Here is a 26,677-nt window from a genome sequence, read left to right as displayed (position 1 = left end):
CGATCATCCAACAAGTATTATTACATCAAGAATAAGAAGCTTCATGTAGTTTGCCCTCCCCTGGCATGAAAAAAACAACAACAGATAAATGCAAAACTTTTGAGATCAATAAGAAAAATCAATTATATAGAACTAGAATAAAGTATATAAAAGATATAAACATAGTGTTTTTTTTATTTTGTTATTTGGCCGGTAAGAGTTCTGGGAAACATTTTTGGAAATATGAATTCTATAGAAAAACTTTATTAAATTAGAACAAGTGTTGATTAAAGTTTTTTTAAAGGAGTTTAATTAAGTGTAAAATTAGAAGAGATAAAAAGTTGTTTCTTCGATTCGGTATGATAAAAAGCGTACATTCTAATTAAGTCACTACCCAGGAGTTTTTAGAGATTTGCTTGGTCAGTTCAAACTCATATTGGTAATTTAAGGGTATCACTTTCACAAAATTTTGGGTCTGCATATCTTTTGAAAATGTTTTTCTATTTTAAGTAATTTTTTATTATTATTACTTTTTGCTTAAATTATTGCATAATTACTTATCTAAATAATATTCGGCATGTAATAGTATCCTTGTTATGCTTCCCAGCCTTTCAAATTGAAAAATGGGATTAGAAAGTGCCACTTTTGATACCGTACGGTAATTTACGATGGCCTTATCAAGACAAATTTATAAAAAAAAGAAAATGTAGATATGATCAAGAGCTTTTAATTGAGTCATTAGACATCTCTCTACAATCTTGCGATAGTCTGCTGACCCTAATGAAAATAAAAAAAGAGATGTCAATGCTACTGATGCACGAAAGTGATCTGCAATCACAAAAAAAATTTAGAAAAAGTAATAAAGAATGACCAGAGGCCATCCTCTGAATATAAATTTCGATATAAAAAAGGGACTTTCGGTCGATTTTCAAATAGCTCGGTTTTTCGCTTCATAAAAAAAAAAAAAAAAAAAAAAAAAAAAAAAAAAAAAAAAAAAAAAAACTCAGAATTAGGGCAACACGATTAGTGGAACACGAGATCTAATAAAACACGAGTAATAAAACCAATAATTTCTTTGAAAAACTTATTTTTTGGAATTTTTTTTTTTTTAATAATTTGCACAGCACCATTACAAAAAAAAACCGCTTAGAATTAGGCAAAACGATTAGTGGAACATGAGCTCATTCGTAGAATCTGACGCCATGAGTCACACCCTTTTTTCATTAGTCCTGTACTTTGTGATAGAATACGGACTAGCTTACTTGCATGTATCAGTGAACACAATGCACGATCCTTTAGGATTCTCCTTCCTAAATTTCAAGACAAGATGTGTTAAATATCCATCTTTGACGTATGCCGGTATCAAAATACATTTCTCTTCTAATCTATCAGCAGTCGCCACTTCAGCCGGTGCCTCATAGAAAAAGGGCTAAAAGAGGAACTCTTTAAAATCCTGTAACAAGATCATTTTCCTAATGATAGTTTTAGTTCTAAAGTGGACATACTGCAATGCTAGAGCATTCTAAATCAAATTCATGCAACGAAACAAATCACAAATTACACTCACGTGACAAAATGAACCAACAAATTCAAAGGGAAAAGACTAAAAATACCCGACATTATGATCAGACGCAGTTGGGGTAGGAGTATTTCATTAGCAGAGTCAACATTTGCTTCTTACGAAAATATGGATAGGACTTCATTAGAATTAACTCCTTTTAAATATATTTATGGAAGAAGAAATTATATCACTCATGTTCTATTTACTATGGCTGATTGAATTTACCTTGTTGACAAACCTTAAAGTAAGAAGTAAAAAGCATATCAAAACAAACAGCTGTATATAATTTTTGAAAAAAATTTACTGTTACACAGTTAGAACAAAACCTTTCCAACTAAGCTAGTCGGGTATTTCTGACGAGTCCTATTTTGCTAGCCTGTAATTTCTTTTTTTTTAAACAATAAGTAGAATAATAGGGAATTTTTTCTATATAAGACAGTGGAACGCAACTTTAAATGAATATTTCGACCCTACATCCAAGAGCCGTCCTTAGCAAAAACAAATGAAGAAAAAACAAATATAAAACAACTCACACTAAAATTCAATCGTTGAAACTAAAATATTTTCAAAACAGCCCTAGCATCATTACTTCAAGGAAGTTCAAACACGACTGGTACATCAAGCGAAGTGAAAAAAGACAGTTCATTCAAATGGAATAAGAAACATTTACAGACAAGCTCTTAAAGCTAATCTTGCCTTTTTGGCAGCAAGCCTAGATGGTCTATCCGAAACAGGTTAAGTGGAATTGTTTACTGGTTTTTAATATAATTAGTTAAATCATTTCTAACTAAATTTGTATATAAGTCATTAAGCAAATATTCCCCCAAATTCCTATTTAAAGAAGCATTATTATTCATTTTGATTCCAATTTCAATTGCCTCTCGAACAACTTGTTTTATGCCCAAATCATTGCTAATAAGGGAAGTTTCTTCAAAAAGCATTATATGTCTTGGATTATCAAAGATATGACTGCTTAAAGCAGAGTCAAAAGAAACATTTGTACTGTTAGAATTTAAAGCCTTAATTATGTCGTCTTTGTGCTGTTGTAGGCGTTTTTCTAAATTTTGATGGGTTCTACCAACATAGCTTTGCCAGAGTTTAGGAATTTCATGATTTTAAAATTATTGGTAAATACTACATAAAAATTATTTTGTGTGCAAACTTTTTTTAAATTTGTCGTGAGTTTTGAAATATATGGAAGGTAAATTATATTGGTGGGTTATTATTTGCTTCTTTTTTCTTTTCAATATTTCCACTTGCTAATCATAACATGGCCTGCATCAGGTTATTCTGTGTATATTACACTCTATTGATTTTGGCTGATTTTTCTTCATACTGGATAATCATTTAAGGATTTGCCTCATTAAAGCAAATGTTTTTTGCATTACGAAAACAAATGTATTTCTTTCTATTTTCATCCTACTATTAAAATTCGGCAGATATTTATATTATTCAGCTAAAAAGACCAGGGCACTTCGTATCGAAGGAGTTGTCGTAGAAACTACGAAAAGGGCACATTCGATTGGAAATGGAGCGGTTTGTGCCATTTTTAATAGTCAAAAAAGATTGGAAGGCAGCTAAGACCACTTCCACACCCACCATTTCCCCAAACACATCAAATCAAAATTTTGAGATAGCCATTTTGTTCAGCGTAGTTGATTTTCACATAGAAATAATGTTTTTGAGGAGGACACTCCCTCACAGCCTTCAGGACAAGGATTGTAAGTTATGCCCTGGGGGCATATAAGGTTTTTATAGAAAGCGTTGTCGTAGTAACTTCAAAAAAGGCTCGTTCGATTGGAAATACAAAGGGCTCTTTTTAATAGTCGAAAATGATTGAAGGGCAACTAATCCCCCTCTCACGCCCACCTTTTCCCCAAACACATCCAATCTAAATTTTGAGATAGCCATTTCTTTCAACCTAGTTGAAAGTTTTGGAAATTAGGTCTTTGAGGATGACACCCCTCCCCCTACAACCCTCAGGGCAAGGGTTGTAAGTTATGCACTGGGGGTATATAAGGTTTTTTATAGAAAGCGTTTTCGTAGAAACTTCAAATAGGCCTTCTTCGGTTGGAGACAAAGAGGTCTAGTGCCCTTTTTAATAGTCAAAAGCGATTGGAAGGCAACTAACACCCCTTCCACGCCCACCATTTATCCAAACACATCCAATCAAAATTTTGAGATAGACATTTTGTTCAACGTATTAAAAAAATTTTGAAATTAGGTCTTTGAGGATGATAACCCCCCTCAGAACCCTCGGGGCAAGGGTTGCAAGTTATTCCCTGGGGGTAAATAAGGTTTTTATAGATAGTGATGTTATAGAAACTTAAAAAATGGCTCACTCGATTGGAAATTAGAAGGGCGTGTGCCCTTTTTAATAGTTAAAAGTGATTGGATGGCAAGTAACACCCACCATTTCCCCAAACACATCCAATCAAAATTTTGAGATAGCAATTTCGTTCAACGTTGTTGAAAGGTCCAGAAATTATGTCTTTGAGGATGAAAATCCCCTCACAGCCCTCAGGGCAAGGGCTGTAAGTTATGCCCTGGGGGCATATAAGGTTTTTATAGAAAGTGTTGTCGTAGAAAATTCAAAAAGGAATCATTCGATTGGAAATTGAAAGGGCTAGTGCCCTTTTTACTAGTCATAAGTGATTAGAGGGCAACTAACCCTCCTCTCACGCCCACCATTTCCCCAAGTACATTCAACCACAGTTTTGAGATAGCAATTTCCTTCAACGTCTTTGAAATTTATGGATACTAAGTCTTTGAGGATGATAACCCCCCCCCCCATGCCTCAGGAATAGGGTTGTAAGTTATGCCCTAAGGGTTATATAAGGTTTTTATTGAAAGCATTGTTGTAGATACTTCAAAAGGGCTCATTCGATTGGAAATTAAAAGGGCTTTTCGATTAGAAATTAAAAGGGCCTTTTTTATTATTTGAAAGTGATTGGAGAGCAACTAACGCCCCTCTCACGCCCACCATTTCCCCGAACACATCCAATCAAAATTTTGAGATAGTCATGTTGTTTAACGTAGTTCAGTTCTGGAAATTAGGTCTTTGAGGATGACAACCCCCTCACAGCCCGCAGGGCAAGGGTTGTAATTTATGCCCTTCGGCCATATGAGGTGTGTATAAAAAGGGTTGTCGTAGAAACTCAAAAAAGGGCTCATTCGATTGGAAATTGAAAGGCATAGTGCCCTTTTTAATAGTCGAAAGCTATTGGAAGACTTGACCTTTTTATAGTAAAAATTGATGTGGGAACAATGTATTATTATTTTTTTTTCTTCTTTTTTTTTGTTTAGAACAGGGCACTTCGTACCGAAAGACATCTATTAGGAACTTCGAAAAGGGCTGACTCCAATTAAAATAACTAGGGAAAAAACAGGGATAATATTCAAAAGTGATTGGAGCGAAACTAGTCCTTCTCCCACGCCCACCCTCCCATTTGCCTATTATGATTAACAACTAAATATTTCCTCAAGATTAAATCAAAATGCACTGTGTTAATGCTAATTCCCAATAAGGCATCTCAGCAGTATCCCAAGAACGACTGAGGGTATTATGTTCAAACTTTCGGGACTACTTCTGCTCTTAAAATTTAACCAAATCAAAATAGCGTAAGTGTATCCAAGCTATCAAAGAAAGTAAACAGATTTTTTTTGCGAATGGTATCAAGATTTCTATTTCAGGTCAACTAGAGGAGGTATGAAACTAAATTAAACACTACTATTTGTGTCCAGATTTTTAAAAGGGTGTATGTTGTTAAAAATTGCTGAAATTTTTTCTCCAGCATACAAATAGTAGGCCAAACTATAAATTATTAAAAAACAAAAAAAAAAGATTTAAAGTATTATTTTCTTTTTCCCTGAAAAGACTATTTAAATATAAAACGAACAGAAATTAATTTTAAGAAAAAACTTTTTCCAAAAAATAAGTTTTTCAAAGAAAAGTAAAGAACCCCATTAAACCAAAAATAAGCAAAAATTAAATCAAATAATCTACCAAGCGTGAAACTACCACAAATCAGCATCGATAAGTAAATGAAACCCAAAAAGAACAGAAATTACAATAAATAACCGAGTCAAACTTACAACTCCTATGCCATCCCAAGGCCAGAACATAATTTGCACTTTACTGAAAAAAATAAAAATGAATGTGCATTGTAATACATATACTGATATTTAGTAATCAAAATGTTAATATTATTTGATTTATTAAAGTTATGAAAGGAAAAAAAATTAAATTTTTTCAGTTAGTACCCCCCCCCCCCGAAATCTCACGATTTTTTTATTTTCCCTTAATTGTCAGATACTCCTCACAGAATAAGAGATTTGAAGGCTTTGCCCCCCCCCCCCCGAAACAAATTCCTGCGTACGCAGCTGATCTAGATTTATATGAAATTCCTTGCAGTTGTGGGGACCCCTATTTAGGCCGTACCAAAAGACCCTTGCAAAGACATGCTATCTCGATAGAAAAAATACAAAAAAGGAAACTGAATTATGGCAATAACCCCTTCTCCCTTGGAACACGGCATCTTTCACCACCCTTCACGTGCCATCTTCGTTTTTTTACCAAACAAGACCTCTGACTCGTATTTCCCAATTTATAAAACAAGAACTTAGAGAAGACATAGAGACTGTCAAAAACTGCCATATTCTTAACAGAGCAGTTGTATAGCCAAAATAGGCAAAAATTGGACCCATTAATCACAATTTTGAAAAAAAATATTTTCAATGCATGCCAACGATAAAAGATCCTGTCTCTGCTATGGTTGCGTCTTCTAACATCTGTATTATATTAAATTCACACAGGCTATGCAGTAACAGGCTATTCGATAATTTGGTGATAGGAGGACAACTTCGATAATACCACACAAATAGGCAAATTATAATTGTAAGGAGACTGAAGGAAAGATTGGAAAAATCTCAAGATTTAGAGGGACCATAGGCCCAACGGCTCCCCGCTCCTTACGTGCCTGTATCGGCAAAACTACTTTACAATTTCATTTCTAAGGTATAAACTACTATCCTATTATAAGAATGTTTAAAATCAAGTTTCGAATAAAAAGCAACTCACTTTCTGAAAAGTTTATACCCATGAGTAGAAAGCCTCTAAAAAGAACAAGCATTTAGCTCCCTACCTGAAGAAGCTCTAGAAAAAGTACCAGTTAAATTCACCCGTATACAACGACCTTACCTCTTTCATAACCAATGTCCTCATTTTTTCTAATGTGTCTGTCATTGTTGCACTGAAAAGTAGTACTTGCTTCTCTGTTGAGAGGGCAGGGAAGATTGTTTTTAGCTAAAATGAAAAAATAAATAACATGATGTACATATAAATTTGTTATCTGTAAAAGAAGAATAAAATATAAATATTTTTTTTAGAAATCTAAAATAAAAAGTATAAAAAAGCTCTGGGGCTGAAGCCTCCCTCTCCCAGAGGTCTGAGCAAAAATAAATAGCAAAATTTTAGGCAGTTTTTCATGGTAGAAACTCGGCTAGCCAAACATCTTTGAATAGACTACAGTATGAAAAGACTTTACACAATTTATTGTCCCTGAGGTAAATATAGCCAAGAAACTGAAACAGCCATGTGGTTTGATTACCTCTGTCTTTGAAAAGACAGAGTATGAAAAGACATTAAATTGCGTAAAGAGCAAAAACTGTTGGTTAAAAAAATATTTGTATATGTTTTAACATGGATTATAGCAACTCAAAAACCTTAAAAAATAAAAGCAAAAGTTTGAAGCTTAGTAGATATCGTTATTAGAAATCGGACTTGCTTTACTAATCAAACGTCTTTGAAAAGACTCAGTATAAAAAGGCAGCAAATTGTCTGCGGTTAGAAGACAAGCGACAATAAAAGTCAATATATAGAAGCCTGCCGCGTGCCGGGGCCCGGTGGCTGGTAATTGCAAAACTATTTGTATATATTTTAACAAGGAATTACCACAATTCAAAATCTTAAAAAAGAAAACCAAAAGTTTAAAGCTTAGTAGATATCGTTGTTAGAAATCGGAATTGCTTTAATAATCAAATATCTTTAAAAAGACCCCAATATGAAAAGACAACAAATTGTGTCAAATGGTCTGTGGTTAGAAGGCCAGCGACAATTAGAATACATATATAGAAGCCTGTCGAATGCCGGGGCCCGGCAGCGAAGCCGCCGTGTTCCCGGTACTATATATATGTATATATATATATATATATATATATATATATATATATATATATATATATATATATATATATATATATATATATATATATATATATATATATATATATATATATATATATAAATATATATATAAATATATATATATATATATATATATATATATATATATATATATATATATATATATATATATATATAGTACCGTAACTACACCGACAAGGCTACGCGGTAGGCTTCCATATATTAATTCTCATCGTCCCTTGTCTTCTAACCGCAGCCTTTTCTCGGTGCTATGGTTCGATACAATCACCCTGGGAAGAATACAATTTTTCCTTGAAGTTGTGACCTATTTAAATCATTTGTAGCAAAAAATGTCAATATGCCAGTTAAAAAAGGAAAAAAAAAACTATGTAGCCAATTTCGAGTCTCAGCCCAGCCAGAATTACGCGGCAGGCTTTTATATATTGATTGTCATTGTCGCTTGTCTTCTAACCACAGACAACGTGAGGATCTTCTTGATGTCATAGCGTCACCATAGGTTCGATACAACCACTCTGGGAAAAATACAAATTCTTCCATAAAGTTGTGACCTATTTATATTTTTTGCAGCCAGAAATGCCAATATGCTAGTTTCAAGAAAAAAAAACTATGTAAACCGATTTCAAGGCCGGCACTCACCACGCGGCAGGCTTGTATATATTGATTGTCACTGTGAGTATATAATCACCCTAGGAAAAATACAAGTTTTTCCTTGACGTTGTGACCTATTTAAATCATTTATGGCAAGAAATATCCATATGCCATTTAAAAAGAAGAAACAAACTATGTAGCCGATTTCGAGTCCGGGCTCCAGCACGGCTACGCGACAGGCTTACAAATATTATTTCTCACTGTCACTTGTCTTCTAATCGGAGACAATGTCAACCTCTTCTTGATGTCATGGGTCAGGCCCGGCCAGAACTACGCGGCAGATTTTTATATATAGATTGTAATTGTCGCTTGTCTTCTAACCGCAGACAATGTGAGCCTCTTCTTGATGTCAGAGCGTCGCCATAGGTTCGATACAACCACCCTGAGAAAAATACAAATTCTTCCTTAAAGTTGTGGCCTATTTAGATCGTTTTTGTGGCCAGAAATGTCAATATGCTAGTTTCAAGAGAAAAAACCATGTAAACCGATTTCAAGGCCGGCACTCACCACGCGACAGGCTTGTATATATTGATTGTCACTGTGAGTAGCAACCTCCAAATGAATCAGATTTGTTTGCTTCTCTTTCCTCGGGAAAATGGATGAGCCCTCCATTTTTGACACGTTGTGATTTTCACTGTCGCTTGCAATTCTCGCTACCATGTATCTTATAAGCGAATATTTCTTTGTTCTCACTATGACATATCTTTTAACCGCATATTTCTTTGTTCTTCCCTTTCATTTTTAATTCGTTCTTCTCCTCGATATCGCATTTCTTGTAACCACACCTTTCTTTTTTCTCAACTTTTATTCTTACTCGTGTTAATTCTTGCTGCCGCTTATCTTCTAACCGGGTATTTTTATTTGTTCTTCACTTCTGTTTTTGACTCGTTGTGATGGTCGTTGATGTAAGTATAGGGGAGACTGGGGCACCTCCGTGCACTATTTAATCAATATTACCTGTTCCGGGTTGTGCGCGCTATCGGAACTTCGTATTTGGCACCAGCATAGCTTAGCCACTTGGACAGAGCCTGGACAGAGTTTAAGCGACAATATGCAAGCGCTGCTAAGTAGTTGACGTTTTCCCTGGGTTCACAAAATGTCCGAAACTGCCCCTATATAGGAGCCGCTTCGCACAAGTGTAGGGGTAGTACCGGACATGCTTTCAGATGCTGTATTCTTCAGATATAGGATACAAAAGTAAATAGAAAAGAAAAAAGGTTCATAGTTATCAAACTTAAATCACTCAGCAGATATGATCCAACCAAGGACCTACAGAAACATAAGTAGCTTGGACCCGAGCAGTTCCACCGTGTCGAGTCACCTCCAGCTTCTTCACGACATCTTCAAACGACACCGATGCCTTGTCTTCAATATCGGAAAAGTGAAATCGATCAAAGTCTTTCTTTCTCCGTAGAACAGAAACCTGAAACTCCCTGTTCACAACATCAGTCTCCAAGATCTTTGCTGCATAAAGAACAAAATCTTTCTTAGGCTGAAACCTCACTATCACAAATTCGTCAACCTTGATCTCTTCTGGAATGAGTGAAACTTCACTTTCAGTTTCAGGTCTGTTTCAGTTTCACAGTCTGACCCTGCATGAAGGCTTGCATCTAAAGAGTCATGGAAATAGATTTTCGAAGGGGAGGAAGGTTCTCTTATCGTTGACAACTCTTGCTCCTTGCTCTTTGTCAGTTTTACTCTTTTCCTACCAGTCTTCTTTGCTGACTTTGCTTGTGCTCTTTTCTCCAGATCTTCTTTCTCTGGCGTATCCGTTAAAATTCTAGTTTTGCCAACTCGAGCCCTATTCACATTAAGCTTTCTTGGTTTAGCCTTTAGGAATGGAAAAATGTCTTCTGGATTGACATCATGTTTGGGCCCTGGTGGTTGCTCAAAGGCCGAGGAATTCAGTACAGGGTTAGCAACTGCTTCCAAAGTATTCCAAGACTCTACCCTATCAGTGACTTCTCCAGCGGTGTTTGGTCTGTCTGAGACCTTAGCGGCGATGAAATCTGCGTCAGTGAACGCTGATCTTGAGAATGGCCATATTCCTGGTTTTGGAAACCCCGATGTGATGTTGTTCGGAGTAAACACTAGGGGATAAGCTTGACCAACTACGTTTGCGGCATGAGTTATTTGAAATCTTTCGTGTGGATGGTTGGTCTGCCACTCGCCGAACTTAGCCCTCAGATACGCCTTGAACGGACCATAGACAGATATATCTAAGGGCTGTATTTTGCGGCTGCAGTGTGGCGGAAATGTGAGAAGCACTACTCCATTCTCTTTTGCATATAGAACTGCCTCCAAGTAAATATGGCTTTCATGGTTATCGAGGATGAGCAACGCCGGATTCTCCCTGTTGCATCGAGTGTGCTTGACGAAGTGCTTCATAACTTCTAAGAAGTTCGGTCCAGTCATCCAACCATACTGAAAAGCAAACCCAAGGCTAGCAGGTGGTGCTCCATAGAGCATGTGTTCTCTGAAATGCACGCGTGGGAACACACACGTGGGGGGGGATTGTTACCGATGGCATTAACGATGCAACACACTGTAACTAACTCCCACCGCTCAACGGCAACGGCCCTGCCCACTTGCTTTATACCAGATTTCGCTATGATTTTAGGAATATCCATGACATTTTTTTTAGTCCGGTTTCGTCTAGGTTGTACACTCGTCAAGGTGTGAAGCGGTACCGACTGTATAAAGCTTCAAGATTATTCCTGAACGAGTTTCCTGAACGAGATTATTCCTGAACGAAGTTGGCAGGAACGAAGAAGGTAAGTCTTAAGTTTTTCCTCTTGATCGTCAGTGAAAACCTGGCGGGTGGAATACTTTCCTCGTTTCAAATTGGCTGATCTGGCTATTCCTTCATCCACACTAGTCTCGTTGGCCGATTTTGACTTATTCAAACGATCAAATAATGTTAAAACAGCTATTCCATGGGTCTTGGCCGCTTTTCTGACCGAATCTCCATCTTGTATGGCTCTTAGCCCTTGTTTGATAGCTTCTTCGTTTGGCTTGGACTTAGTAGGGATATAATTTCGCACCATTTCTGGAAAGAAATGTTGAAGGGTAAAGCTTTAGAAGGGTTTTCGTCGGGCAAAGCCCGACGAAACTTACTACTTCATGCGTGCAAAGTCAACAGAAGCCCATTGGTTCCCTAGAAAACAACTTGTCGGGCGGAGCCCTACAAAACTTAATATTTTTTCGGTCCAATACTATGTCATAAAAGACTTCTGTCGGGCAAAGACGACGAAATTCACCGCTTCGCAGTACTCTATTGTCCTGTCTCAAATACTAAAACTTAAAGGTGTTAAGTGGCAGTTCTTAATACTAGATCAAAAAGCCCGCCCCTGCTAGGTGATATCGTTCTTTCCTTTGCTTTTAAAAATGAAAGAAAAAACATCAATGGCTGCTCAAATCACCGGGCACCTCTGGACAGTGTCCAAACCTGCCCTAAAAAAACTGTCCGGAGGTGCCCCTAAGGAGCCTTTCAGAAGAAAAGAGTTATAACCAAACAACACCTAGAGTTACGTCAATCTTATGTAGAAGAAGCATATTCGTGTTCGTTTTGCTTGTTCATAGAACATTACGTTAAAATGTATTTATAAAACTTACCTCTCTGTTTCACTTTTATCGTCACGCGAAAAAATTGGCAGTTGTCTCTTTAAAGTCTTATTACCGACTGACTCACTACCATGCTCCTTGATGGAAGTATCGTCTTGCCTCCAAGATGAACAGTAAAATGGTACATCTTTGTGAATTTTTTCCAATTTTTCCGCTAGATAGCTAAGCCAATAGGTTCGATGTCTGGAGGTGCCCCGTGTGGGGAGGTAACCCAGTCTCCCCTACCAACAGTGTATTTCGTTGTTTTTCATTTTTGTTTATCAATACTTCAGAGATTTTCCAATACCCTTTACCTGGCTGTTCGGATTGTTTTTTTTTCACATTTGATGGTGTATGTTATTCATTTGTCCTCTAGGCATTATTTAACTGCTTAAAACACTTTTTGTAAATAGACTCATCACGCTTGGTATTTCAGACTTAGCTATGTTCCTTTTATAATGTTGCATGCGTCATAGATATAAAAACGATGCAATCATTCCTGGGGAGGGGGGACATTATGTAATTTATTCTCTTGAAACGGACCCATAAATATGACGTCACTCGTATGAACTTTTTTTTCTAAAATTTAAGCTCCAAACAAATTTTCTCAAACTCGTGATCTATGTTGATCCTTTGTACAGGCCAGAATATCCCAGGATGTCAATTTTCCAAATTATTTTTGACAAGTTCTGATTCTCACTGTCGCTTGCGCTCTTGAAATGTGCTCCTAAATATGACGTCACTCACATGAATCTTTTTTCCGAAACTAAGGCTTTTAACGAATTTTCTCAAACTCGTGACCTACATAGATCTTTTTGATAGGCCACAAAATCCCGGGATGCCAATTTTCCAAAAAAAAATATTGAGCCGTTTTCGAGAAAGAATACATATATACGTCACTAAGACCCGGCACGGCTACGCTGTAGGCTTTTGCATATGGATCCTCTTTGCCACATGTCTTCTAACCGCAGACAATGTGAGCCTCCTTTTGATATTATGGCGTCACCATAGGTTCGATGCAACTACCTTGGGAAAAATACGAGTTTAATCCTTAAAGTTGTAACCTATTTAGATCGTTTTTGTGGCCAGAAATGTCAATGTCAGTTTTAAGAGAAGAAAAATATGTAGCCGATTTCAAGGCCATGCCCCGGCATTCGTCAGGCTTATATATATATTGATTCTCGTTGTCGCTTGTCTTCTAACAGGAGATAATGTTACCTTCTTCTTCATGTCATGGCTTCAGGTTAGGTTTGTTTGAAGCACCCTGGGAAAAATATTAATAAGGCATATAATTCTAACAAAAGATGCTTTAAATAAATGCACGATTGTTCGTTTAAAGGGAGTATATATTCGTTATTGGTTCTTTTTAAGTCATGAGGTGCCAAATAAGCAATAACAATTGAGTTTGGAAAGCCTAGGCTGAATTCAATTCCTTCCTGTTAATGCAAGAAAGAATCATCCATTTTATAGGATTTGTTTTCTTCTGGAACTTATAAATATGGCGTCACTCATATAAAGTTTTTTCCAAAATTAAGGGTCTAAACGAATTTGGCATAATCATCGCGTTATTCATCGCGTTCGGAGGATCATACATTTTGTATGATTTGTACTCTGCTGGGATTTGTTGTGATTTTCACTGTTGCTTCTCTTGTAAGCAGAGACTTCGTTTACAATTTGATGTGATAATCGCTGTCACTTGTCTTCCAGCCGTAGGCCTATATTTTATTTTCATTGACACTCATCATTACCTTAGATATTTTTTCCATGACTTTCCTTCAGCCATTTAGATTCATGCATCATCTTATATAACATCTTAAGACGCCAAGGATACAAAAAAGCGTCTTTTCTAATTTCTAATCCAAGATCGCTGTTCAAAATTTTGTTTGCAATTCAGTATGATTCTCGCTGCCGTTTGTTCCATGCCTTTAACTTTCTGGATACGTCTTTTCACATTTGATGGTCCTGGCTGTTGGCGTGGCGTCAATTATTGTTCGTGGCGTCAGCCCTACTCATCTTAGTTTCTGCTCGTTTTGAGTTTGACTTGTTTATTTATTGAAATTTATGCTCGTTTTGGGTTTCATTTATTTATTGATGGTGATTTGTGGTAATTTTATGATAAAAATTACTTGATTTTAATTTCTGCTTTTTTTTTGGTTTAATGTAGCTTTTTACTTTTCTTAGAAAATTTTTTTTTGTGCAATTTTGTTTTTTTATTTCTGTTCGTCTTTTATTGACATAATATTTTTTATTACGAAGACAATAATATTTTAAATGTTTCGATTTTCCAATAAGAATCAATGTTTTGGGTTACTATCTATAAATTGGACAAAATTTTCCAACAGTTTTCAATAATAGTTTTACACCTACTCAAGTTCCCCAGAAAAATAAAACTTAATAACCTTTCTAAAACATGATATCTATGCTATTTTGAAAACCTGGATGCACCTACAATTTTGATTTAGTTCAATTGTAAGAGAAGAAAAAATAACAGTGATAGCCCTAAAAGTTTCAACTTAATACCCTCAGTCATTCTTAATATTGCTGAGACGCGTTATTGACAACCAACACACGCATAGTACCTTTTGATTTACCTTTAAAGCAACGTAAACTTTCTGTGTAAGTTACTACTTTATACTCTATTCTATACCCTATTGTCGCCTGGATATTTTGACAAACTAGATGCACTTTAGCTATTTTGATTTAGCTATTTTGCAGTTATCGCAGTAGCAGAAGCAAAAGTGGTATATATTTATAGGTAAACCCTTTTGACGATCTGCATGCTCATAGTGTGTTTTGATTTAATTCAACATTTAATTCAACATCAGCTTCAGTATTAGTAATATTTGTAGTAGCAGCAGGAATAACATTAGTTGCAAGTATGACCATAATACCTTTTGGTTTTCTTAACATCCCTCTCAATACGCAACACCCTATTTCTGAAAACAGATTTTGGGGCATTGCTGATATTTCCTTTTGACAGCCTGCATACACACATTGTGTTTTGACTTAGTCCAATACAATCTAAACATTCCCTAAAACTTTTACCTTAACATTCTAAGCTTTGGTAGCAATACTAGCGGTAACAGTAGCAATAATAGCAGTATTAGTAGCAGTAGAAGTATAATTAATAGTAGTAGCATACAAATATTGCATTTTCGTTAATTCAACATCCCTTACAACACGCCCTGTAAGTTTAGACTTCATACTCCACTCCGTTTCTAACATATTGCTGATACGTCCTTTTGACATAGTGTGTTTTGGTTCAGTTCAACTTTCCAGTCCATATTCCTTGAAATTTTCATATTCGAAGCATTAAACTTGACTGTACTAGTAGTTACAGTAATAGTAGCAGGAGTACTGCTTGTAGTAGTAGTAGTAAAATTATTGGTAGAATTAACGGTAGTGGCTAAAGTAAGGTAGCAGTAGTAGTATGTTGCCATTTGGTCAGTTGGAAGTTTCCCTGGAAGTTTCGACCCCGGAAGTTTCAATATAATCCCACAATCCCAGTCGTTGTAATAATATTGTCGATATACCCTTTTGATAACCTGAATGCCCATAGTGTGCTTTAATTTAATTTAACTTCCCCCAAAACATTTCATAAAAATTTCACCCTAATACTCTTAGCCTGAGTATTAGTTTCAATAAAAGTAGTAGTTGGAGTAGCAGTAGTAGTAGTAGTAGTAGCGGTAGTAGTATTAGTAAAAGCGTCCACATACTACCTTTTGGTCAAATAATTTTCCCCCAAAGCATTCTCAGAAAGTCCAACATAATACGCTAAGTCATTTCTGAAAAAAAAACAACACCCTTTTGTCAAACTGCATGCAATTATCGTGTTTTGATATAGTTCAACTTTCTCCTCAATATTCTCTCAAATAATCACCTACATACCTATAGCCTTAGTAGTACTAGGATCATATTAGTAGTAATAGGAGTAGTTGTAGTAGTAATGTTGTATTTGTAGCAGTAACAGTGGTAGCAGTAGCAGTAGTAGTATGTATGTATTGCCTCTTTGTCAGTTGAACACCCCCCTCGTCATGACTTGGAAGTATCAGCTTTATACAGTGAGCCGTTCCTAGTATATTGCTGATACGCCATTTTGTCAATATGTATGTACATAGTATGTTCTAATTGACTTAAACTTTCCCATCAACATTTCCTAAAGTTTTCATCTCAATATCCTTAGCCTCAGAAGTAGTCGCTCCAGAAGCAGTAGCAGTAGTAGCGTGCAAATATTGCCTTTATGGTCAATTGATCATCCCCCTCATCATTCCCTGAAAGTACCAATGTAATATCCTCAGTCATTCCTGAGTTACGTCCTTTCGACAACCTTCATGTACATAAAGTGTTTTGATTTAGTTCAAACTCCCCACAATATTCTCTACGAACCTCACCTGAATACTTTCCTTGATCCTTTTTAACACCGAAGGTCAAACTTGCCCCCCTTTTCCAATAACAAATACCATATGTAAACATTGGGCAAATTGCATAAATTACAGCTCTTGATAAGAGGGTTCTGGGGGCTGACATACCCAGAGACATAGTCATCAGATCTTTCAACTATGCCATACATATGGTTGTCTCAAATTTTTATTGGATCTATTTGGAGAATAAAGGGGATTGGGGGGGGAGGGTTATTACCTCCCAATCACTTTTGATTCTTTAAAAGGGGCACTAGAACTTTCAATTTCCAATCAAATGAGCTCCTTCCAAAACTTCTACGACAGCTCCTTCTACGCAAATAGTCTTGGTCAGAAAAAATAAATAAATAAATAATACATTGTGCATACTTCGCTCTTACTTTGGTCACCTTTTGGTTAGTTCAACATCCCCACAGTAAGCCCTGAAATTTTCAAGTTCATACTTCAAGCCGTCCCAAGATAATGCTTATATGTACTTTCGACAACCTGCATGCACACAGCATGTTTCGACTCTTTTCAACCTCCCCCTAAATATTCGCTGAAATTTTCCCTTCATACCCTTACTCTCAGTTGTAGCACTAGTGGAAGTAGTAGTAGTACGCACATTTTGCATTTCGGTCAGTTGAACCTCCCACCCCTCCATTAAGCCCTTGAAGTTTCAATTTCATAGAATAAGTCGTCGCTATGATGTTGCCCAATATACCCTTTTGATAACATGTAACTCACTCACGTAAAAAATTCCTGAGGCATTGCTGATATGTCCTTTTGACAACCTGCATACACATAGTGTTTTAATTTAGTTCAATTCTCCCAAAAAATTTCCTGAATTTATCACCTTAATTCTCTTAGTCTTAGAAGTATTTGCAATAAAAGCACTAGCTGGAGTAGTATTGGTAGCAGCATCCACATATTGCTATTTTGGTTGATTGACCTTTCCCCTAAGCATTCCCTGAAGTTCCAACTCAATAATCTAAGCCATTCCTGAGATACATCCTATGACAACCTGCATGCACATGGTGTGTTTTGATTTAGTTCAAACTTCCCCCAATATCGTCTTGAATTTTTATCTTTGTACCAATGACAAACCGAGGTCTGGAAGGGGCAGTTGCCCCCCTACGCCATAGCAAATTACGCCCCTGCTTTATACCCTTAGCCTTAGTAGTACTGGTATCATAGTAGTAGGAGTAGTAGCATTAGTAATGTATTAGAAGTAGCGGTAACGGTAGATGCAGTAGTATTACTCGCTGTGGTAGTATGCACAAATTAGCTTTTGGTCAGTTCACCATCCCCCCTCATGGTGCCCTGGAAGTTTCAGCTTGATACAATAAGCTGTTCAAAAGATATTGCTGATACGCCCTTTTGACAATCTGTATGCAGATAGTATGTTTTGATAAAGTTCAACTTTCCCCTCAACACATCCTCAAATTATATCTCCATATCCTCAGCCTTAGTAGCAGTCATTACATAAGCAGTAGTGGTAGTAGTAGCAGTAGGAGTAGTAGCTGAAGTAGTAGGAGTAGCGTGCAAATATTTCCTTCTTGGTCAATTGATCATCCTCATCATCATTCCCTTTAAGTTCCAACTTAACAGCCTCAGTCATTCCTGAGTTACGCCTTTTTAACAACCTGTATACACATAATGTACTTTGATTTAGTTCAAAACTTCCCTCAACATTTTCTGAAAGTTTCCCCTGACTATCCTTGGTCTTTTTGAACACTAAAGGTGAACATGTCCTCTTTCCCAATAGCAAATACTATATGTAAGCAATTGGCGAATTGCATAGCTTACAGCCCTTGTTCCGAGGGATGTGTGTGTTTGGGGGGGGGGGGCATCCCCAGAGAGAAACACTTTCTGGACCTTTAAACTAAGCCGAACAAAATATATATCTCTAAATGTTGACTGAACGTGTTTGGGGAATTTTTCGGCGTGGGAGAGGATTGGTGGCCCCCCCCCCCCAAATCACTTTTCATATGCAGTGCAAGCGCTGCCTAAATAAAGAACGATGTTGCCACAATGTATAAATTATTTCTTAGTATTTTCTGACCAATTCATTTCACATAGAAGAAGTTGTCGTGGAAACTTCGAAAGGGACTCAATCGATTGGAAATCGGAAGTTCTGATGACCTTCTTAAGAGCTAAAAGTGATTGGAGGGCAACCAGCCCCCCCCCCATACCCATCATTTGCTCAAACGCAGGCAATCAAAATTGTGAGATAACCATATTGTTCAACATAGTTGAAAGGTTTAGAAATTATGTCTTCGGGGATGACACCCCCCCCACAGCCCTCGGGGCAAGGGTTATAAATTATACTAGTAGCCCATTATTAACATATAAGGTTTTTATGGATGAACTGGTCGTATAAACTTCAGAGGGAGCTCATTCAAGTAGAAATCAAAAGTTCTAGTGTGCTTTTTAAGAGTCAAAAGTGATCGGAGGGCAACTAGCCCCCGCATCCACCACGTCCTATTTTCCCCAAATGCATACAATATCAATTTTGACATAGCCATTTTATCCAAAATAGTCTACAGATCACACAACAGGACATTCGAAGTTGAAACAAACCCTCAAAGCCAGGGGGCAAATGTTATAAGTTTTGTCCCAGGGCCATATAAGGCTTTTAATTGAAATGAAAAACCTTTTTATTTAATTTTTTTTAAACATGTTATATGCATACAGGCTGTCAAAGGCCATAACTCAGGAATGACTAAGTATATTAACTTGGAACTTTCGGGAAATAATAAGAGAGATAATCTATTGACCGAAAAGGCAATATTTGCAACACTACTACTACAACTACTACAACTCCCTCTACTATTACTGCTACTACAATTACTACTACTGCTACTACTATTACCATTGAAACTACTGATTCTATAGCGAGTACTACCAAGACTGAGGATATTGAAATGAACATCTGAGGAAACGTTGAACGGAAAGCTAAACTAAGTCAAAACGTACTATGTGCATGTAGATTACTGATGCGGGCGTATCAGCAATATTTTTGGAACGGCTTACCGTATCAAGAGGAAACTCCTGGGACACCATGAGTGGAATATTTACAACTGACCAAAAGGTAATATGTACATGCTACTACTGCTATTAATACTGCTACAACTAGTGTTACTACTAATGCTAATCGAACACTATTAACCCTACTACTGCTTCTGCTATTACCGCTACTACTATGATGCTAGTACATTTAAGGCTAAGCGTATGAAGATAAAAACTTGACAGAATATTTAGGGGAAACTTTAACTAAATCAAAACACACTATATGCATGCAGATTGTCAAAAGGGCGTTTCTCAAGAGTGGATTTGGGTGTTAAGTTGGAACTTTCAGAAAATGCTCAATGGAGAGTATCAATTGACAAAAAAGTATTATGTGCATCCCACTACAAACACTACTACCACTGCTACTAAGCTACTCCAACTGCTACTTCAATTGCAACCACTTGTAAGGCTTTTAGAGTATTAAGACGAAAAGAGCGTCAAAAGGGGACATCATCGTATCAAGGTGAAACTTCCAGGGCATCATGAGGGGAATGTTCAACTGACCAAAAGGAAAAATGTAGATGCTACTAATGTTATTAATACTGCTGTTACTACTGATACTACTATTACTAATACAATACTCATACTGCTACTACTTCTCCTACTACCCTCACTACTAATGTGATACTAGTACTATTAAGGGTAAATCTATGAAGGCAAAAATTTGACAGAATATTGAGGGCATCTAAATCAAAATACACTATGTGCATTCAGACTGTCAAAAGGGCATATTTCAAGAATTGAATTTGGTATTCAGTTGGAATTTTCAGAGAATGCTTAAAGGGGGAAGATCAATTACCAAAAGGTAACATTTGCACGTTACTACTAATAGTAATACCACTGCTAAATTTACTAGTTCTACTGTTACTATTACTATTGCTCCAACTACTACTTCTCTTGCAACTACTTATAAGGCTAAGAGCATTAAAATGAAAATTTCAAGGAGTATATGAATATCCAGGTTATAAAACGGATAAATCGGCAGTATCATAGCAATGGCTAATCTTATTAAGTTAAAACTTCCAAGACTTGATTAGAAGGATGTTCAACTGACTAAAATGCAATATGTTTAATACTAATGCTGCTACTAGTACTAGGACTATTGCTATTAGTACTACTACTAGTACTACTAATGCTACTGCTGTAACTATTGTTACAACTATGCCTAAGGGCGTGAAGTTTAAATTACAAGATAATTTGATCGGGAGGGGGGATGAACTGAATCACAACATGCCGTATGTATGCGGGTTGTCAAAAGGGCATATCAGCAATATCTTAGGAACAGTTTTGTGTGTGAACTTGAAACTTACAGGGCTTGCTGTGGGGGATGTTCAACTAGCCAAAAGACAATATTTACATTCTACTGCTACTACTTCTACTCATGCTACTACTACTGCTACTGTTATTACTACTGCTACTAAAGTTAAGGCTACTACTATTAATTCCACTGCTACTACAAGAGCCGAGGGTATTAGGATGAAGCTTTAAAGGAATATTTAGGCGGATATTGAACTAAATCAAAATGAACTATGAGTGTGTAGATTGCCAAAAGCGTCACAAAGCAATACCTCAAGAACGGTTTACATTATTAAATAAGACTATTCGGGGTAAGTTGTGTTGGATTTTGAACTAGCCAGAAGACACTAAGTGTATACTTTTAATACTACTTCTACAGTCACTGTAACTAATGACACTAAGGGTATTAAGGTGAAACATTTAGAGAACGTTTATGGAGAGTTTAAATTGAACGAATAGATTATGTGTATGCAAGTTTTCAAAAGGGCATACAAGCAATATCATAGGCAGCGCTGCTCTATCATATCTAGTAATATCATTAAAACTTTTAAAGGAGCTAACTCGGTGGAAATTAAAATTTCTTGTGCCCTTTTTAAGAGACAATATTGATTGGAGGGCAAGCAGCCCTTCTCCTTACCCCATAACTTTCCATACACCTCCAATCAAAATTTTAAGACGGCCATTCTGTTCGGCATGGCTGAATAGTCCAGTAACTATGTCTCTAAGGATAAGGGATATGTCAACACCTCACAGTTACTTAATTTGTCCATTATGCTTTAAAACTAAATAGTGCTTTAAAACTAAAATAAAAGCCACTGTGTGTATGCTTGGTTGCCAATAAGACATCTCAGCAATATCCCAAGAATGACTGAGGGTATTAAGTTGAAACTTTCAGGATTACTACTATTACTACTTTTGCTCTTACAATTTAACTAGATCAGAAGAGTGTAAGGATACCCAGGGGGTCAAAGAGCATAGATAGAAGTTTTTGGGAATGGTATTAAGTTTCACTTTTCAGGTCAACTAGAGGAGGTATAAAACTAAATCAAAAAATACTATTTGTGTCAAGATTTTCAAAGGGGTGTATATTGTCCAAACTGTTCAAAAAGATTCCCTAACATAAAATAGTATGCCAAACTACGGATGCTTAAAGAAAAAAAAAAAAAGCGGATACGTCCTTTTGACAACCTGTCTCCAAATAATGTATTTTGATTTAGTCCAACTTACCTCTACATTACCTGAGATTTTCCCCTTAATACCCTTTGCCTCTGTAGTAGTCATAGTAGAAGTAGTAATTGTAGAAGTAGTAGTCCTGGCGCCTAAAAACCCAAGCTTTTAACTTGACAAAAGGCAAAATGAGAAAGATTTTATCAACTATTATAAGCTTTTCACAATGGACATGGCTTCTACTTTAAACACCTATGTTTAAATGATGATTTCAGAATCCGAAAAAAAAACAAGCCAGGTGTTTTCATTATAAAAGTAAATTTTAGGAAGAATATCACCAGAAGCCCCTCAAAACCTATTGTGTTTGATACACTTGGATATACCGGATACCTTAAAATAAAAGGTATATTGCTAAGTCTCTGACTTTCTTGACTTCGGTAGCAATAATCCAATTCTGAACAAATATAAAAGATCCCTATTCTTCAAAAAGGAAAGAAAGGGGTTTATTTAGGCCAGTACTAGCTTTTTCGTTACCCAAAAGTCCATCTGTCGGAGGATGCCCCCCGCCCAGATGCAAACGTAAATTGGAGCAAGAAGCATCATAGTGAACGCCTATGTAAGTTGAATAATTGTGGTCAAATTCTATTTCGGACAAACTTCACATAAAGGAGTCACCTTGATACATGAGTATATTTGATGTTGTATCAAATTCGTAGCATTTAAAGAGCATTTCGTTTTTTTCATTCCCTAAAAAGAGATCTGCTGTCTTTCAATCACTTACTTGCTCATCAAAGTTTCCTTCTAACAATCTATCTGCCTCGTCCAAAACCAGAAACTTAATTTTCTTTAATGTGAAATCATGCTCTCTTTCAAGATGATCAGCCAATCTGAAACATAAAAAAAAAACTTAAGAAGAAAAAACAAGCAATAAGGGTAAAATTCATGTCAAGCATTCTCAAAGTTGGCTAAACAGAGTTCCTGCTGTTTAGGCGGCTCAAAGCAAGTGAAAGAAATCCTTTTCCTAGAGTGGTTAACATTTTTTATTGAAATATTTGATTTCATCAGAAACTAATACCGGGGATTAGTTCGGAGAAATAAAAAACCCAGGGAGCAGATCTAGAGCAACATGAAGATTGTACAATAGCCATTTTTCATGAGAATATTTTGAGAAGATTTTCCCTCCCTTGGGTGGAGGCTACCATAACTGTGCTTCACCGCTACGTAACAATGAAACAAACCTACTACATGCGCATTTTTAGTAACCGATCCATAACTCTAGTTTTCTTAATTATAACGAACCTTAGGTAAATGTCTTGAACACGGATTTCACTGATGCTATGGTGAAACTTTTAAAATTAAATTTTGAAATTTTTGAAAAACTGCATCCCGGATAAAGGTCCAAGCGAAGTTCTAACAATAAGCATTACGTACCGTATCTCAGCAAATGAAGAATATGACCCGAGAAAATATTAACCTTATTAAAAAGAGTAAGCTAATTAAACCGTCCACAATATTTTGAACAAAAACAGCAATAACCTTTTATAAAACAAACTTGCTTACATTTTGCAACATACTCCCAAAAGATGGTATGATAATTTCAAGTATAGTTGTGGAAGAGATTACATACATAGTACTGCTTCCGACTCTCATGACTTTTATATTTTACAACTTGCATCATACTATTAACAGGGCAAGTTTTTTGTATTTTTGGAACGATGGTATGGGTCCAAGAGATGATATAACCAGGTATGATGAGAATGATTAGAGAAAGACAAGAAGAGCGAGAAATACAGAAATGATGGTGTGAGCTAGGTCTATCTAAGAGCTCAGTATTACACAAGCAAGTTAAATCTAGATATAGAAGGGGAGTTTATTTAAAGTTGAATATTCCGGTTAAATTTACAAGGTTATGGATCCAGTTTAGAGCAATCTGTCTGCCATCTGGGGGAGCCAAATTCTGGAGATTTAGACGAAGTACTGAAGGAAAGAAAAATTGCCCAGTTTGTGATGTGGAGGAGGATGGGCAGGCCTATTTTTTCCTGAGGTGCCGCAAGCTATCTCAAATTAAGTTCAGTTGGCAGGAGGGAATTTTTGAGGAGCTACTTCTTGGCATTCTTACATGAACATCTCCACAAATAATTGTTAGGGTGTGCAATTTTATCTTGAAGGCGTTGGAGGTGAGTTGCAAACGTCGTAATTAGAAGTACATAGTCTTAATCTAATCTAATTTGGTTTCGATTTTGATACGTTTATACTTAGATGTACCAAATCAAGGCTTTTGTATATGGCCCTTAGGTTTTCTTATAAAAAATATATTATATTATTATTTAAAGTGAATATTTCCTCACAAAAGTATTTACCTTTTTCCTCTTTGTATTCGCTAGATTTTAACCTAATATTAAACAGTTCTGACATTCAACAAAATCACCTCTTTAAAAAGAATCTTTCCCTATCCCTTGGCTAGTCCTCCTGCATTACTCATAGCCTTCCCCAAAAAACTGTCTACCCCTCTCCCCTCGATAGTATATTCAATTTTTTAATTAGGTAAGGTACATACCTTAAATGGTGGAGGCAACCATTTGTTACGGTAAAATTCTACTTTAGCTACTTTTGGCTATCTTAGAAAGGGGTTAGATTAGGAAAATTAACCTTTTAGGGATGGGTCTCGGGATGAAATATGTCCCGGGAAGGTATTTTGAAGTATCTACCTCCACTCCTTCTCCCTCTAGAGGGTCCTGAAATTTGCCTACATGACAGGTGTATGCCTATTGAAATTTTGATAAAACAACATAACAACCTTACAAAACAACCTTAATTTTCAGTTATCAGATTCTTTTTCTCTGACTTTTGATGCAATTTCTGTTATTTGAGTAGAATTTCAAGCCAAATAAATGTTTGTTTTTCAAACTTTAGGAAATGTATTTGCATATCTTTAAAACCTTATAAATTTTATTGAGCAAGTTGTGAAGCTGAAAATAATTTTGTTGTTCTCCATTTAACCTGAATATCTATATTGTAAGGTTTCACTTTTATAACACACAGATTTTTAAAGGTCATCATAGGTCAGGACCCTCTAGAGGAAGAAGGAGTGGATGTAGGGACTTCAAAATACCCTCCCAGGACATACCTTAGCCTGTAGACCCATCCCTGAAAGTTTCATATTCCTAACATAACCCCTTTCTATGATAGCCAAAAGTAGCTAAAGTAGAATTTTAACTTTGTTATATACATACAAAAGAAAGACAATGGTAAAGGCTGCTAAATTGTTCGGCCTATTACTCTTACTCTGATTTGTCTATATAGTATCACCAATTTCAAACATATTAGCGACAAAGGAGATTTATGCCATTTACAAATGATTTACAAAGTCATTACAAAGATATTTACATGATATGCCATTTACAAAGTCATTACTTAGTTCGTTTTTCAATCACTACTCAATTCATTACTTTGTATTCTTTTTTTCAATTTTTAATGCACGTGTTTCTCCTAAAAAGAGAGTGACTGTCCACACATTTCAAGGTTCTTTTCACCATCGTCTTTTGTCGAATGATAATTATTTTATTATAATTTTTATTTATAATTTTGTTTCAATGGCATAGTTAAAATAATAGTTTTTAATTATAATTTGTTACCATTTTCTTATTTAGTGTATTATTGTTATAAAACACATTAAGATACAAAATAACACATAAAATACTAAACAATAAAAAAAAAGTAGCAATAAAATAGCTCTTATGAAAGTAATAAAAAAAACTTTAGCGTAAAGAGCGAGGTATTGACTAGGAGGCGAACCCAATCATATAAGCAATAATTTCAGTTCGTTTTAAGTTTTGATGTTGCTCCTCACTTTCAGTTGAAAAACTTGTTTTTTTTTATTTAATTCCCCCACGAAAACTCCCTCCATGGAAAGTTCCTCCCATGTAACGGCTTTGAAGATAGAGATTGAAACTTTCGATACATGACGAAGGGTCAGATGAACCTCTAGTTTTAACTCAGAGGAGGGGATAAGCATAAATCTAAAGACACAGCGGATTTCCAGACACAGCGGGCAGCACTCCCAAACTGAATAAAATAATTTCGGACGATATACGTTACCGTGAATGTCCAAAAATGATGAGTGTCGACTTTCACTGGTGAATGTCAACAAACACAGAATATGTGAGTGAAAGATCAAATATGTCATTACATTCTGTGCATTTGGACCCTCATCGGTGTATGTCGACAATCACAAATATGCTCTGGTGAATGTCCAAAAGAGAAGAAAGTTCCCAGTTATATTTATAACTTAGTTATCTTCTAAGTTATTTTATGCATTTGTAAGTGTCTCTGTGTAGATACTTAAAGCTATCTTAGATAGTTAAATTTACAAAAACTATCAAGACGAATTCCAATTTGTTTTGCCCCCCCCCCCCCAAAAAAAAAGAAATAATAAAAAAAAATCATTGTAAAAGCAACTGATCTTTTGAATGACGTAAATAAATTTTTCATTCCCACCACCCTATCTTGAATAATTTACATTATGCACGTAGGCTAATTGTGTTTTACTTTGTTTTACTGGCATTTTTACATTCTTATTCAGTGTATTATTGTTATGAAACACATTAAGAAATATTGCGCAATAAAAAACAAAATACTAGCAGAAAGTTTTGGCAAGGGCTACAAACTGATGATCAGCATCTAGTCTACTTAATCGTGTAGACATCATGAGAGCAACCCTGAAGTTGC

General features: G+C 36.0%; 1 pseudogene across 1 annotated transcript in view; it reads right to left on the bottom strand.

Annotated features, from left to right (window-relative positions):
* The window catches only part of LOC148955202 (putative ATP-dependent RNA helicase DDX49), a 72,892-nt pseudogene that overhangs the window by 31,481 nt on the left and 14,734 nt on the right, over positions 1–26,677 (bottom strand). Inside the window, exons 2-4 of the transcript XR_016143516.1 lie at positions 22,731–22,855; positions 6,741–6,845; positions 1,242–1,408 (exon numbers count right to left, since the gene is read on the bottom strand). The product of XR_016143516.1 is annotated as a putative ATP-dependent RNA helicase DDX49 (transcript). The remainder of the gene's footprint in view (positions 1–1,241; positions 1,409–6,740; positions 6,846–22,730; positions 22,856–26,677) is intronic.

Source organism: Artemia sp. Qi Xiang Cuo, chromosome 2 (genome assembly GCF_049724085.1).
Source record: "Artemia sp. Qi Xiang Cuo chromosome 2, ASM4972408v1, whole genome shotgun sequence".
NCBI lineage: Eukaryota > Metazoa > Arthropoda > Branchiopoda > Anostraca > Artemiidae > Artemia > Artemia sp. Qi Xiang Cuo.
Note: the sequence above shows the minus strand (reverse complement) of the source record. Positions and strands in the feature narration are given on the sequence as shown.